The sequence below is a fragment of the Puntigrus tetrazona genome, unplaced genomic scaffold (genome assembly GCF_018831695.1).
Source record: "Puntigrus tetrazona isolate hp1 unplaced genomic scaffold, ASM1883169v1 S000000150, whole genome shotgun sequence".
NCBI classification, from domain to species: domain Eukaryota; kingdom Metazoa; phylum Chordata; class Actinopteri; order Cypriniformes; family Cyprinidae; genus Puntigrus; species Puntigrus tetrazona.
In genome coordinates, this window is record NW_025047826.1 from 60,156 (window position 1) to 75,000 (window position 14,845).

General features: G+C 40.3%; 1 protein-coding gene across 1 annotated transcript in view; it reads left to right on the top strand.

The window, feature by feature from the left end:
• The window catches only part of LOC122332956 (limbic system associated membrane protein), a 154,581-nt gene that overhangs the window by 40,141 nt on the left and 99,595 nt on the right, over positions 1 to 14,845 (top strand). The window lies entirely within an intron of this gene.

Consider the following 14,845-nt stretch of genomic DNA (forward strand, 5'->3'; position numbering starts at 1 on the left):
CATGGATAGCACACACACACCTGGACAAAGTATGGATGACAGGACTTCATGTATCAGCCTCAGAAGTCATCATCTGGTCGACACATCCCACAAGGACACTGAAACACCACAGAGCCACAACAAGCTGTTTGTGGACACTATCCACGTTGGACCCTGCCATGAGACATCACAGACTGTGTGGCCTTCAACAGCGACTTTCCGGGACTCTGGAGGCAGAAGGGCGGCTCACTCTGGTAATCAGCCAGGGGAAGCCAGGACAGCATAATTCTGCCACGGAAACACCAGTGCTCTGTTTACCAAGAGACATCCCTCTCAGCATCGCCACTTCTCAGCTTCTCACAAAAAAATGGAGGAATTGGTGGCTAAAACCAGACTCTCCCACTCCTTTGCTCTGAGCCTGATTCTCAGCTACAAGCAGTAGGCACCACCACCTCCAAGGCCGCTGGGCCAGCCGCCTCCTCCGCGAGGCTGCCCGGCGCTGCGACAGACAGCTGCTCCAGGCCATCCCTCCTCCATCTCTGCAGCTGGTGAAAGCAAAAACAACTGATAGCAGCTCTCAGTGATGTGTTTCGGGTCCATAACTACAGCAAAACTTTCAGGAGATGTTTAGAAAACAATGAGGAGCAGTGTGTCTCTCACTATCTCCGTCTTATTACAGGATAGAAGTCTAAGGCCTTCTCAGGCGTACAGCTGACAAATCTAATCTCGCGGCCCATTAGACAACAAACTCAGACTACTATAGAAACAAAAAGTACTACCATCAAGCTAGCATTATTATAAATGTTAGATCACTAAAAAACAAATCATTTTGTGATCAATGATTTAATAATTACAAACAATCTAGACACATGTTTCTAAATGAAACATGGCTTGAAAAGCTGCAGTGCAACAGTGCTCAATGAAACAGCCCCTCCCAACTTCACTTATATGAATGTTTGCAGAGTTAGTGACAAGAGAGGGAGTGGGAGTTGCTGCTCTCTTTAAAGATGTCTTTCAGTGCAGACAAGTGTCATTTGGTCAGTACTTGTCATTTGAATATCTGAGGATTGTGTTGAAAGGTGCTCCGCATCCTGTTTATCGTGTTTCAAGCCTCCTAAATATTCTCCAGCCTTTGTTGAAGAGTTCACAGAATTGTTATCAATGGTTGTTCAGAGTTGTGTTTTGTGATTGCAGGGGATTTTATCATAGAAAATGCGAAATCAAAACTACAAAGAATTTATAACTATTTTAAACACTTTTGAGCTGATTCAACTGTGTGCATGGACCTACACATCACCATGGGCACCATAGATTTACTCATCAGTAGGGTTTACAGCTTTCATCCATTGTTATCAGGATGTAGCACTGTCACAATCACTTCTGTATTTTCTTTGATATTGATCTCTGCTACCACTGAATCCAGATCTGTCACTGCCAGAAGAGATGCGTGTGAGAACAAATTGTGCTATTTATGAAGGCTGTTTCTTCAATGCAAGCATTCCTGGACTGCGTTGATCTTCTCCTAGAGTCGCTGACTCAAAAGTTAAGAATATCATAGATGACATTGCACCAGTGAAAGTCAGTAAAGAAGACCCAGCAGACAAAGAAAGTCATGTTGGAGAAAATCAACAGCAGTGCAGATCATGAAAAGAGCAATGCAGAAAGGCTGAGCGGGCTGATGGCGGAAGACAAAACTTAAATCACTATAGCATCTATAAAGACAGCCACCACCTGCTTTTGACATGGAATTAACCACAGCAAGACAGAAGTTTTTCGCAAACCTTATAAATAGTAACCTGACAACACCCGCACTCTTTTGCTACGGTTGAGAGACTGACAAACCCCAAGTCCAGATTCCCAGTGAAATGCTTTCTGACAGCGATGCAATGAGTTTGCCTCATTCTTTTCTGAGAATCGAAAATATCAGAAAGGCAATTAAAACATCAGATGATGTAGAGATATGTCAGATTCAGCAAAATCTCAAAAGAGTCACTATGTGTGTTTTGACGCAATTGATAACAAAACTTTGGAGGAAGTAGTACAGCACCTAAATCCCCTCAACCTGCTGTCTTGACACACTTCCCACATCCTTTCTTAGCGTGTTTGACTGTTTTAAAAGCTGACATCTGCCAAGTGGTGAACACATCCACTTCTTTCTGGGACTTTTCCAAGCGCCCTGAAAACTACGGTTATTAAAGCACCTCAGAAAAAGAGAAATCTTGATAACAGTATGTTGAGTAACTATAGACCGATATCAAATCTTCGGTCATAGAGCAAGATCATTGAAAAGGTAGTTCTGAATCAAGCTGAACAGCTACTTGAACTCAAATGGTTATCTGGATAATTTTCAGTAGTTTCAGACCTTTCCAGCACAGAGACAGCGTTAGTTAGATAATAAATGATGATACGCCCTAGCTCTAGTTACCTGGTAAATATCCCAGTGCTGAGCCCTACTGAATCTTAGTGCTGCGTTTTGACACTGTGATCATAACATTCTTCTGAACAGACTGGAAAACTGGGTGGGCTTTCTGGAATGGCTCTAAACTGGTTCAGGTCATATTTGGGAGAATTTATTATGTGAGTATAGGAGGCATAAGTCTAAGTGAATCCATGACATGTTTGAGTCCACAAGGCTCAATTCTTGCGCGCTCTTGTTTATCTGTATATATGCTCCCACTAAGTCAAAATATTGAGAAAGAATCAAATTGCCTATCACAGCTATGCTGGCGTGCATAGTTACCTAGCCTTATCATAGTGACTACAGCCCCATTGACTCACTCTGCAATGCGCGATGAAATCAACAGTTGGATGTAAAAATTTTCTTCAGTTAAACAAGGGAGAAAACTGAGGTCATTGCATTTGGAAATAAAGATAGGATTCACAAGGTGAATGCATATCTTTCCAAGCTCCAAGGGTCAAACAACCAAAAGAGCAAGTCAAGAATCTTGGTGTGATTCTAGGGCAAACCTGAGTTTCTAGCTGTCATGTCCAAAGCAGTGACTAAATCAGCGTACTATCACTAAAATATTGCAAGATCAGATGCTTTGTGCCAGGCAAGACCTGGAGAAACTAGTCCATGCCGCCATCACCAGCAGGGTGGACTGTGTAATGGTCTCCCCTCACTGGCCTTCCCAAAAGACCATCAGACAGCTTGCAGCTCATCCAGAACACTGCTGCCAGGATCCTGACTCCAACCAGAAAATCGAGCACATCACTAGTCTCCAGGTCCCTTCACACTGGCTTCAGTGACATTTAAATTGATTTTAAAGCGCACCTCGTTTATAGATCACTCCAATGGACTGAGACTAAATACATTGCAGATATGATCACTGTTATACACTAACAGACCACTCAGATCACTAGGATCAAGTCAGTTAAGAAATACAAAAGTTCACACCAAACAAAATCTGCTTTTAGTTATTATGCCTGCATCTGGAACCAGCTTCCTGAAGAGATCAGATGTGCTGAAACATTAGTCACTTTTGAATCAGACTCAAAACTCATCTGTTTAGTTGTGCATTTACAGAATGAGCATATCATGTCCCAACTGTACTGCACATTCTTTTATTTAAGCTATTTTAATCTCTTTTGCTTTAGAGATTCAATTTATCTTAAATCAGTGTTTTATTTTATTTTAATTTCTTTTATTGTTATTTAAACATAACAGTTAGCTGTTCCTCTTTTGTAAAAGCACTTTGAATTACCATTTATTAACATGAAATGTGCTATATAAATAAACTTGCCTTGCCTTGCCTTTATCTTGACTCTGTTTTCTCTCAGATACATCACTCCAGTCATCGATGCATGGAGTATTATTATTTATATAATATATGATATTATTATGTGATATTATATGTAGTGATTTCTGGAAGCCAATGTTGATATTTGAAATCACCAAAACAAACACGCCCTACCTCAAAAGTGTCTTGCCCCTATTCTGATAAGCTCCACCCCACCCCTACGCAACCTGGGCAATGATTAGTTCTGTGAAACAAACATGTTGATTATGACGTGCTGACACGACACAGCATCTGGTGGAGACACAGTGTCACTCAGCTATCGAAAAGAACCAAATCAACCTCAGCGTTCCACTCCTTGAGTTCTCTCCAGCTCTGGAAAATTGATACGATATTTACACGGTCCTACCTCTTGCCTTATCGTTCCTCAGACAATTTCCTCGTTTTTATCTTTCTATTTTTAAAAGTGCTATATTAATAAAAGTAATTGATTGAATGACAAGTCAGATGGGCGACTGAGGAGAATTTCATGGCATTTCTGTTGTTTTTGCCGTTTCTGTTGGACACACAAAGCAGACAAACAACCAGATGAACGTCTTCTGTGCTGCATGTATCACGGCCAGCAGAATGACATTATACTGAACAGAAAGTATAATAAGCAAATAGTGTTCGTTACAAGCAGTAATGCGGCATGGAGCTCAATCCATTCCAAAATCACTGGCATGTCGTTACAAACCCTGCTGAAAAAAACAAGAACATCTGGTTAAGTTCTGGTCATGAGCTGATTTAATGTGGTTATTAGCTGTTCTTGTGCTGGTCCTAAGCAACTTGCTTCTACTCAGAAGCCAAAAAAGCTCACACAGGTGTGTAAGCAACCCCTCGAGTCCAGTCCTGAGCAAACACATGGCTCTTGTACAGATCTGCTCCAGTGTGTTTCTGATGAACGTTCTCATTGCTCTGGATCAGATGGACAGATGCAGTGGGGTGTTCAGTCCTGCGGTGTTTCTCTCGTTTGAAGCCTTCCTGTGACTCACCAGCCTTCTGCTTCACTTGAATCCCATTTGCGTGAGCATTAGAGAATAATTGATATGATTCTGGGCTTCTGAAGCACATTAGCAAACCAAAACACTTGTGTGGTCATAGCAGGAGCTCAGAATGTGATTTAATTTGGACGGGAGAGGTCATTGTGACGTTCAGATTTATGCTTTCATTAAAAGCATCTGTCTCTAGTTGTTGGGCACAGTGATAAAGCTCTGAGCGCCACTTGTGCTGATAATAACGCTCCTCGTTCACTGCGTTCTTATCTTCTGCTGCTCATAAATGCAAACGTGAAACGTGAAACATCTCTACATTGATCAGCGACAGATGAGCTCGGTTCAGCGACACCAGAACTTCCCGCTCACACAGATGTTCCAGCACAATATATTTGACAGCAGCGTTGACAGACTGAACGCAGCACATGTTGGAAGTAAACCCACTAACATAGAGACTACGAAAGTGCCACGATGTGTGAGTCATACATCTACATACAGTCATTCAGAGGGCGTAAATATAGCATGTAAGATGAATAGAGCATTTTACTAATATTACAATCATGTGGGGGGTCTCTCCTCAACCACCAACATTTACTCAATAATATGTATGTAACGCTTACGCTAAAATAAAAACATACAAACTACAATAAAACAAAACTCACTTTAATGGGAATTACATATATATAGTACTTATTAGCTATAAAGGTCAAATGTGTAGATTATCAAAATAAATTGTTATTCCAGTGTAAAATATGAATTGATCTTTTTTACTCAAAGTTAGCCAATCACAGCAGGGGGGCGTTTACTTCTGTTTCTGATTCAGGATTTTTCATATAGATTAAAAATTAATCACTCTAAGACCAATGTTAGCTGTCCCTGGTATAAACTAATTTCAAGAAACACAATATAAAAGTCTGAAAGTGCATTGCCTGACCCCTTTAATACAAAGAGTTTGACAAGACAAATGAAACTAAATCACTGTGAAAGAAATGAACAGACACAGAGCATCAGCATCTATAAAACACTCCTGATGCTCATCAAACAGCTCCAGCTCAGACCTGATGAGATCCTGACGTACAGAGAGGAGACTGAACTTAATTTACATTGAAAATATGCAGCAAATATGTTTATTGAGGCTGCTGCTGAGCTCAGAGCTTATTAGTGGTGCTGCACATCGACGGGACAAGAACACATTCCGGCTCGTTATTTGTCAAAAGATCTTCCTGTTCAATCGTTCATCAGTTTTCTAGACATTCTCAAAGTAACAGCTTATTAATTTGCGTTCAGGTTACATTTGTGATGGAGTGAAAGACAAACAGAGCCGCGGCTGATAAAGTCTCTCTCTTTCATCTGTAGGAAATGAAATCCGCTGATGTCCAGTTCCCTCTCGCTTCATGAAGGCTGGAATCTTCTCAGCTTTTCTTGTTTCCTGACTGAGATATTGCTGAATCGTTTTGATCTCAAAGCCCTTGAAGAGACTCGTGACCCACAAGCCTCTGGACAAAGTAATGTCCGTTCTAAATGCAAATTACAATCTAGAATAATCAGGGACAGACTTCCGCAAAAAAATGACCTTATGCATTGCTATAAAAATCACCACCAGCAAATGATCTAATAATTGTCTACTTTGGACTGAATGGCACCAGGTCTGCAGGCTGTTGTCCTCAGATTGCTCTCTCTCGTCACAGAGACATGTTCGGGGCTTTGTTCTGACCTGAGCTCCGAAGAAACGCCCGAGACAAATGACCGACGACATTTTATGACGCTTCATACGCATGGCATTTGGCGGCCGGTTTGTTGAAAAAACCGCTAAGTAGTATACAAGATGAGAAATCTTGAAACCAAGGTCAAACAGGAATCAGGAACAAAGAGGATCATCGGTCCCTCGCTTCACTCCATCTATGACTTTCTTCAGTGGATCACAAAAGAAGTTCTGAAGTGTGCTGGAAACCAAACAACACTGAAACCCACTGACTTCCATCACATGGACAAAAAAACACTGAGAATTTGTTGTTACACTGTTCTTCAGAATTTATACGGATCTGAATGACTGAGAGTGAATGATGGAGAATGATCATTTTCGAGGAAGATTCCCTTTCATTAAGTGAGGAATCCAAGGAAACATGAGACAGGAACACAAAAGGAAAAGCTAAGAAGTACGGTGATAAACGAGACACAGACAAAACTTCACTATGAAGTCATGATAAACTACACTATGTATCCTCCTGAGACGCAGCAATTCATTCCTGTCCTCTGTAGAGGACGCCACGCTTTTTATTTCAAGAGAACACACGAGCCACAGCAGTAAATCTTCAACTTTATTAAAGGGTTACTCAATCCTAAAATGAACATTTAGTCATTAATCGCGTTCCCCCGTGTCGTCCCAAACCCGTAAAAGCTCAGTTCATCTTCAGAACACAATTTAAGATACTTTGGATGTGTTCTGAGAGCTCTCCAGTGTGTGTGTGTGGTGTGTTCAGTGGTTTACCGTGTGTATGTGTGTGATGTTTTGTGTGTGTGTGTTTGTGTATGTTGTATGTAGTGTGTGTGTGATGTATGTAGTGTGTGTGTGTGATGTGGTATGTAGTGTGTGATGTTGTGTGTAGTGTGTGTGTGTGTGATGTATGCCAGGTGTGTGTGATACGTGGTGTGTGATCTGTTAGAAGCACTCAGCTGTCATATTACCGTCTGCAGGACGTCTCAGGTTCTGCTTCAGCATCTCTTTAGTGTCAGCGAGGCTGGTTTTATCTTCTCTCTCTCTCTCTCTCTCTGAGACTCTCTTTGTTTTGGAAGGCTAATGAGGTTGAAGTGTTTCCTACAGCACAAGTTCCACATCACTTCACATGCTTATTATTCTGTTTCTGACACCAGCTACACAGACGCCGCATGTACAATGTATCCAGAGCTTTCTCTGACCTCAACACATGAAGGTCAGAGGTCACGCTGGAACCGAGTCATGACAGGATCTGTTTGCAGAGGTCAGAGGTCATGTTCAGGACCTGTGGGCTGGAGGTGGTCTAGTGTTCAGGGTTTGCTCGGCACTCACTTCTGTAAGACTGGAGAAGAAAATCACTGCATTTAACCTCAGCTCTTTCTTCATTTCAGTAATAACCTGCGCAGACAAATAAATAATGAAAGCCAATAAACATTTGTGGTGAGAAAAACATGATCCTCTTATTGCTTTTTCATTTGATTGGTAAATTGATATCAGCGTAACGCCTCTGTTTAATATCATCACGTCACTTTGATTTATTTGCATTGCAAACTCACATAGTTTGTGTGGATATATCTCCATTATGAGACGATGACGATGATGATGAAGGCAGTGAACCATTCTGACGAACCCCTGCGTCACACATCCTCCCTCACATTTACAGTCTAATTAAAGTTTTGCAGAAATCAAAGGTTAATTACCTCATTTAGTGTCACGCTGCTTGTCTCCTTCTTCTGAGGAATCGCAAAGTCATTTCAGTTTCTGTGTTTCTGTCAGATGAAATTTCCCAATCAAAACTAAATACATCAAATAACTGAATCTGAAGGCGCTGGTCTGTAATTACGGCACAGAGCGATCAATCTCTGGGCGGTTCCCTCTCTGAGCGTCTGTCAGGTGCGTTTAGAGTGAAAACCCAGCAGACTTTCAGACCTACATCCATACAGTGACAAGAAGAGGAAGGACAGCGTTTGTTACAGGCTTCTGTCTGTGGAGACAGAAAAACACGTGCAGCACTGACAGGAACAACCCCTGACACACACACACACACACACACACACACACACTTTCTATAGGCATAATGTATATCCATAGGTAAGCTGTATATTCCTGTTTTCACAACCTAGCATGGAAAAGAACTAATTCTGTGTGATCTGTAAGCATTATGAAAAATGTCCTCATACGTCACCTTCTCTTTGTAATACCTATGTCATACTCATTATACACATTGGTCACAAAAAAGGACATACGCACAAACACAAACCCACACACCCTCAAAACACAAGAACACACACACGGATACACACACAGGGATGCACATACCTCAGACACACAGAAGAATGAACTGCAAGCATACATCAACAAACAGATGTGATCAGATCAGTATTTACTCCCTAAACCAGTCTAAACTAGTCTAAACCAACCTAGACAAAGAGCTACAGGCATTGCTTACCAGAGACAGACTGTCAATGTTAAATGTAGGATATGAAGTGTATGACGCAGCTGTCTGTCTTCAGAGGAGCTGCAGCCACGTGATATTTTCAGTCCAAATGAACACATCATTCAAGTCTGAAACACATTCCAGGACGGGTTTGTTTGGACCATCTGTGTTTGGCAGAGACTCGGTCTGTCCTTTAGAAACGAGCGGCTGCTCTGGCAAAACCTCTGTGTGAGAGAGAGACGGACGCATCGTCTCGTGTGTCTCTGTCCTGATGTTCAGTTATTCTCAGTCTGTCACAAACACACACGTTTGTAAATGAGCCGCAGCAGGACTGAATCTGTGTTTCTGTGAAAGGTTTGATCAGCTTCCTGGATGTGAGGCCCGTGAACACGAGCGGCGGCCAGAAACTAAATTACATCTGTCTGTGTGTCTGCGGAGGAATCAGAAAGACGCTTTGATTATACAGAAACAAACACAGAGCCAGAGAACACACTCCAGCTGCAATGAGCTCAGGACAGGCGTGATACACACACACACACACAGACAGACACACACACACACACAGTCTGTTTAGAGACACATTGAGCTGTTTTCTGTCTAAGGCTTGAGATGTTTCTTGCTTTTGTTCCGGAGTTCAGTCGGTTCTTATGATGGATGCTGTGTCTGTCGCTGCTGCTCCTTAGTGGACATTAAACTTGACCCTGCCTTTTAATACTCTCTCTCTCTCTCTCTCTCTCTCTCTCTCTCTCTGTCTCTCTCTCTCTGTCTCTCTCTCTCTCTCTCTCTGTCTCTCTCTCTCTCTCTCTCTCTCTGTCTCTCTCTCTCTGTCTCTCTCTCTCTCTCTCTTGCCTCTCTCTCTCTCTCTCTCTCTCTCTCTCTCTCTCTCTCTCTCTCTCTCTGTCTCTCCTCTGTCTCTCTCTCTGTTCTCTCTCTCTCTCTGTCCCTCTCTCTGTGTCTCTCTCTCTCTCTCTCTCTCTCTGTCTCTCTCTCTCTCTCTCTCTCTCTCTCTCTCTCTCTCTCTCTCTCTCTCTCTCTCTCTCTCTCTCTGTCTCTCTCTCTCTCTCTCTCTCTCTCTCTCTCTCTCTCTCTGTCTCTGTCTCTTCTCTCTCTCTCTGTCTCTCTCTCTCTCTCTGCGCATGCGTGGTCGTGAGCGTTTGTTGAGCGTGAGTGGGGTGAACGGAGTGTGGTGAGTGTGTGATTCTTTTGTTTGGTCGCACCAAACAAAATTATTTTTCTTTTCTCTATCTTTCTCTTTATATTTAGCGTTGAGTCTGTGAAGTTGTCTTCGCCAGTATTTAGTACTGGCAGAATGACTTCAGGTGTGAGGAACCTGGACTTCTCACGCGGCGTCATGCCGTGGAAAATCGACCTCAAGGCCAGTGTTGAGGAGTGTAGTCTAGCGGTGGGAGAGGTGGCTTATTTGTGAGAATGTTGTGTCAGCTTCAAGAATGAACAACGCGGTTGTCATTTTTTGAAAACCGTTGAATTAGCGAACACCGTGGGTTGAAAGTGGAGTTGTAATTGACAACGCGTTCGTTCCAGTGTTACCGTTGTTCACGCCGTCAAAGAAAGTCATCCTTTCAAATGTACCGCCTTCATTAAAAATGAGGTGCTTGCACAAATGTTGGAGCGATATGGCAAACTAGTTTCACCAATAAAAATGATTCAGATCGGCTGTAAATCGCCATTACTAAAACATGTAGTGTCGTTTAGGCGCTTCGAAGCTTATGATACTAAAGGATAACCGAGAAGAGCTGGACTTGACGTTTAACTTTAAGCATGAGGATTTTAACTACGCGATCTTTTGCTACAACTAACAACATGAAGTGCCTTAGCTGTGGTGAAATAGGTCACATTGTCAGAGCTTGCCTGAGGAAAAAAGAAATATTAAAACATAATGTTTCATCGGTCTTGGTTGAAAGGACAGGTGAGGATAAGGAAACAGTGCAAACTGTTACGGGAGGAAATGCTCACAACAACCAACGTAGTTGGGGAAAATACGGTACGAAAATCTGCGGATGTAATAGATTTATTAGGTAATACAGAAACTTCAAAACAAACAGATGAAGAAAGACAAACTGTGGTTGCGATGGAAGAAGACTCAGTATCTGATAAAATGCAGTCAGCTGATGGTTCAGGTGATAAACAGAGTTCTGACAAAATACAAAACATAGAGATGCTAGGAGATTGCTTTTCTGAAGAACAGGATGAGTGTGTCTTCAAGACACCAAGAAAAAGAACAATGAAACAGCGCCATAACAGTAAATCCAAAAATGGAAAAGTTGGGAGTCAAACTGATACTGAAAGTGACACTGATCTTTCTGGAGTGTAGCTTTTCTTTGATCTGTCTCAAGATGAGCTACCAGATCATTCTTACAGTGTAGACGATATTAAACTTTTCTCTTGGGAGCCACTCAAGAATGCAAGAAACGCACGTGATCACAGAATACTTTCCTGACTTGAAACACCGCTGAAAAGCAAAAGTTTTTAGAAGTGAAGGCCTTTTCTGACCAAGAAATTTACAGGTTGAAAAAGATTCTCACCAAAGTCAATGTACAACTAGGTTTCAATGTTGGTAATGGGGAAACATTAGATATTTTATTATTATTTAGATGATTCTCTATAGTTGCTTTGTGTATCCTTTTCTTCTTTAATGAGAGATCTTCATATTGCTTCTCTTAATTTGAATGGAGCACGAGAAGGAAGAAAAGGTTTGAATTATATGAACTAATCAAGATTAAAAATAGACATTTTGTTTGCACAAGAAACACACAGTGATGCTTTTGTAAATGAAGCTGATTGGGCAAGAGAATTGGATGGGTTATCAATTTGTAGCCACAACACATCTTTAAGTGGTGGTGTTGCTGTCTTGTTCTCCAAGAACTTGATTCCAGTTTCCTATCAAATTGAAGAAATTGTGTGTAAAAGGAAGACTTTTGAAGATAAGAGCTCAATTTGAAAATCGTTTTTACGCTTTGTTTTGTGTTTATGTTCCCACAAAGGCAGCTGATAGAATGGTTTTTCTAAATGTTTTGTGTAAAGCCATAAGTGACTGTAACAGTGAAGATGTTTTTAATGGGAGGATTTAACTGTACAGAAAACGCCTGATAGAATCATGTCGAGCCTCACATGGCTTCTAGGAAAAGACTTGTTCAATTGATAGAAAGGCATGATTTAATAGATATATGGAAAATTTTTCATAAGACACAGAGACAGTATACCTGGGTTCATTCTCATAATAATATGTTGTCTTTAGCAAGGTTGGACAGATTTTATGGTCTTAGTCATCAACTTAATATTTTCAGAGATTGTTCTATTATTCCAGCTCGTTTTTCTGATCACAGTTTAGTGCAGTGTTTTTTTAACCTTGGGATGCATAAAGCCTAAAAGTGCAATGTGGCATTTTAATAATAGCTTATTAACTGATTTAGAATTTAGAGAGATTTTAAATTCTTTTTGAACGACTTTAGAAATAGAAAGTCTGATTTCCAATCCTTGCAACAATGGTGGGACATTGGTAAAATACAGATAAGACAATTGAGTCAACAGTACGCTTAGAACATCACTAAAGACTTAACTAAGCTTAATGATAAGTCTAGAAGAGGATATAAAGAAAATCAACAATCTATTGGTACTGAACAAAATCAAGAGCTTATTAAGATTTTAGATCAAAAAGAAAGAATTGGCTGAACTTTTAAACCGGAAAGCACAAGGAGCTCTGATCAGATCCTTGCCAAAACATAGAGTGGATGGATATACCTTCTTCAAAATTTTTTTAATTTGGAGAGAAAAAATGGTCAAAAGATTTATATATGGCTTACGCTCAAAAGATGGTACTTTTTTGTTGAATCACACAGAGATTCGTAAGAGAGCAATGGAATTTTTGATGAAGAACTGTATAGCAGTGAGCTTACACACAGGTCGTGACGGTGATAATGTGTTTTTGGAAGGTCTTCTCAGGTATCAGATGATGCCAACAGTGAACTTGGTGGAGTGTTGACTTTGGAGGAGCTACAGAATGCCCTTCAGAACATGGAAAGCGGTGCAGAGCACCGGGAATAGATGGCCTATCTGTAGACTTTTATAAGTCCTTTGGCTGAGATTGGTGCAGATCTGCTTGCTGTCATCAACGAGAGTTTGAGCAGTGGAAAGTTACCACTGAGCTGTCGGCAGAGCAGTACTCACTCTACTGCCAAAGAAAGGAGACCTGAGTGACATTAGAACTGGAGACCTGTCTCGCTATGCAATGATTATAAAATTCTGTCAAAAGCATTAGCAAACCGTTAAGTGTTATAGGAGAAATTATTCACCCTGATCAGACTTATTGTGTACTTGTAGTAGGCAAATTTTGATAATATTTCTGCTTCTAGAGATTTTATTGACATTGGTAAACTTTTAGACATTGATTTTGGGCTAGTATCAATAGATCAAGAGAAAGCATTTGACAGGGTTGAATACAATTATTTATGGAATGTTCTGAAAGTTTTGGTTTTAATAAAGCTTTTATTGATAATTTAAAAGTTTTATATTGTGATGTTGAAAGTTTACTGAAGGTAAATGGTGACTTATGTGCCTCTTTAGAGTTCTTAGGGGCATAAGACAAGGATGTGCTCTTGTCTGGGATGCTTTATAGCTTGGCAATTGAACCTCTGTTGAGAAAATTCAGAACAGATTTAGAGGGTAAGTTTTCCTAATTGTGAAAACGTTTTTAAACCATCAGCTTATGCTGATGATATTGTCATTATCGTTAAAGAACAGAGTGATGTGGATAGAATGACTGAATTTTTAAGTGATTTCATGACAATATCCTCAGCTAAAATAAACTGGAACAAAAAGTGAAGCTTTTTATTTGGTAAATGGTTGAATAGACAACTTGTTTCTTCCTGGGTTAAAAATGGAAGAAAGAGGGGCTTAAATACCTGGGAGTTTATCTGGGGATGATATGACTGTTAAAAAAATTTTGAGGGAGTAGAAGGAAAATTGTTGGTCGATTAAATAAATGGAAGTTTTTACTTTCCAATATGTCTTACAGAGGACGGTATTAATTATTAATAATTTGGCTGCCTCCACTTCTTTGGCATTGGTTAACTTGTATCGACCTCCGCCACTTTTACTGAAAAAAAAGTTCAATCTATTTTAATTAATTTCTTTTGGGATAATTTACATTGGGTTCCACAAAGTGTTTTATTTTTGTCTAAAGATGAAGGGGGACAAGGTCTGATTCATTTACAGAGTAGAGCGGCAGCTTTTAGGTTAAAATTTCAGCAAAGGTTTATTGATTCTCCTGTAAATGAAAATTGGAGTGTGACTGCATCTATTATTTTAAAGAATTTTAAGGTTTGGGCTTGGACAAGCCTCTGTTTTGATGAACCCTAAGAGGATGTTTGTATCCAAGTTACCTATTTATTATTGTAATTTATTTAAAGTTTGGTCACTTTTTAAAGTGCTGAGATGTGAAAATACTGACTTCTTTGTATTGGTCTTTGCAAGAACCACTGATTTTTGGCTCACGCTTTAGATGTGTCAAATGAACATTTTATTCATGCTTCTGACAGACTTACTTACCAAGTCTCATGTCACTACTTGGGAAACTAATTTGGTTACTGACCTGACTTTCTTAACATTGAAGCAATAGCGAACAGTTAAATCTGAAGTCAACACGAGTAATAACTCAGTTGCTGACTAAGTGGAAAGAAACCATTACTGATGTGGAACTTCAAATGATCAAAGACTTTGCAGAAGGGAGGATTCAGCCTGAGAAAGATGACCTTTTCCAAAGATGTGTTTGGCACCTGATTTGGGAATGTGCATGGATTTTTATTAAGGTGTACAATTTAGTTTTGTTTGTAAAGAGGGAGCCTCTGGTAAAGCCATGTATAAATGTTAAGTTAAAGTTTTAAACAAAAAAATCTTGATGGAAAATAGACACACCTTTGGCGTAATG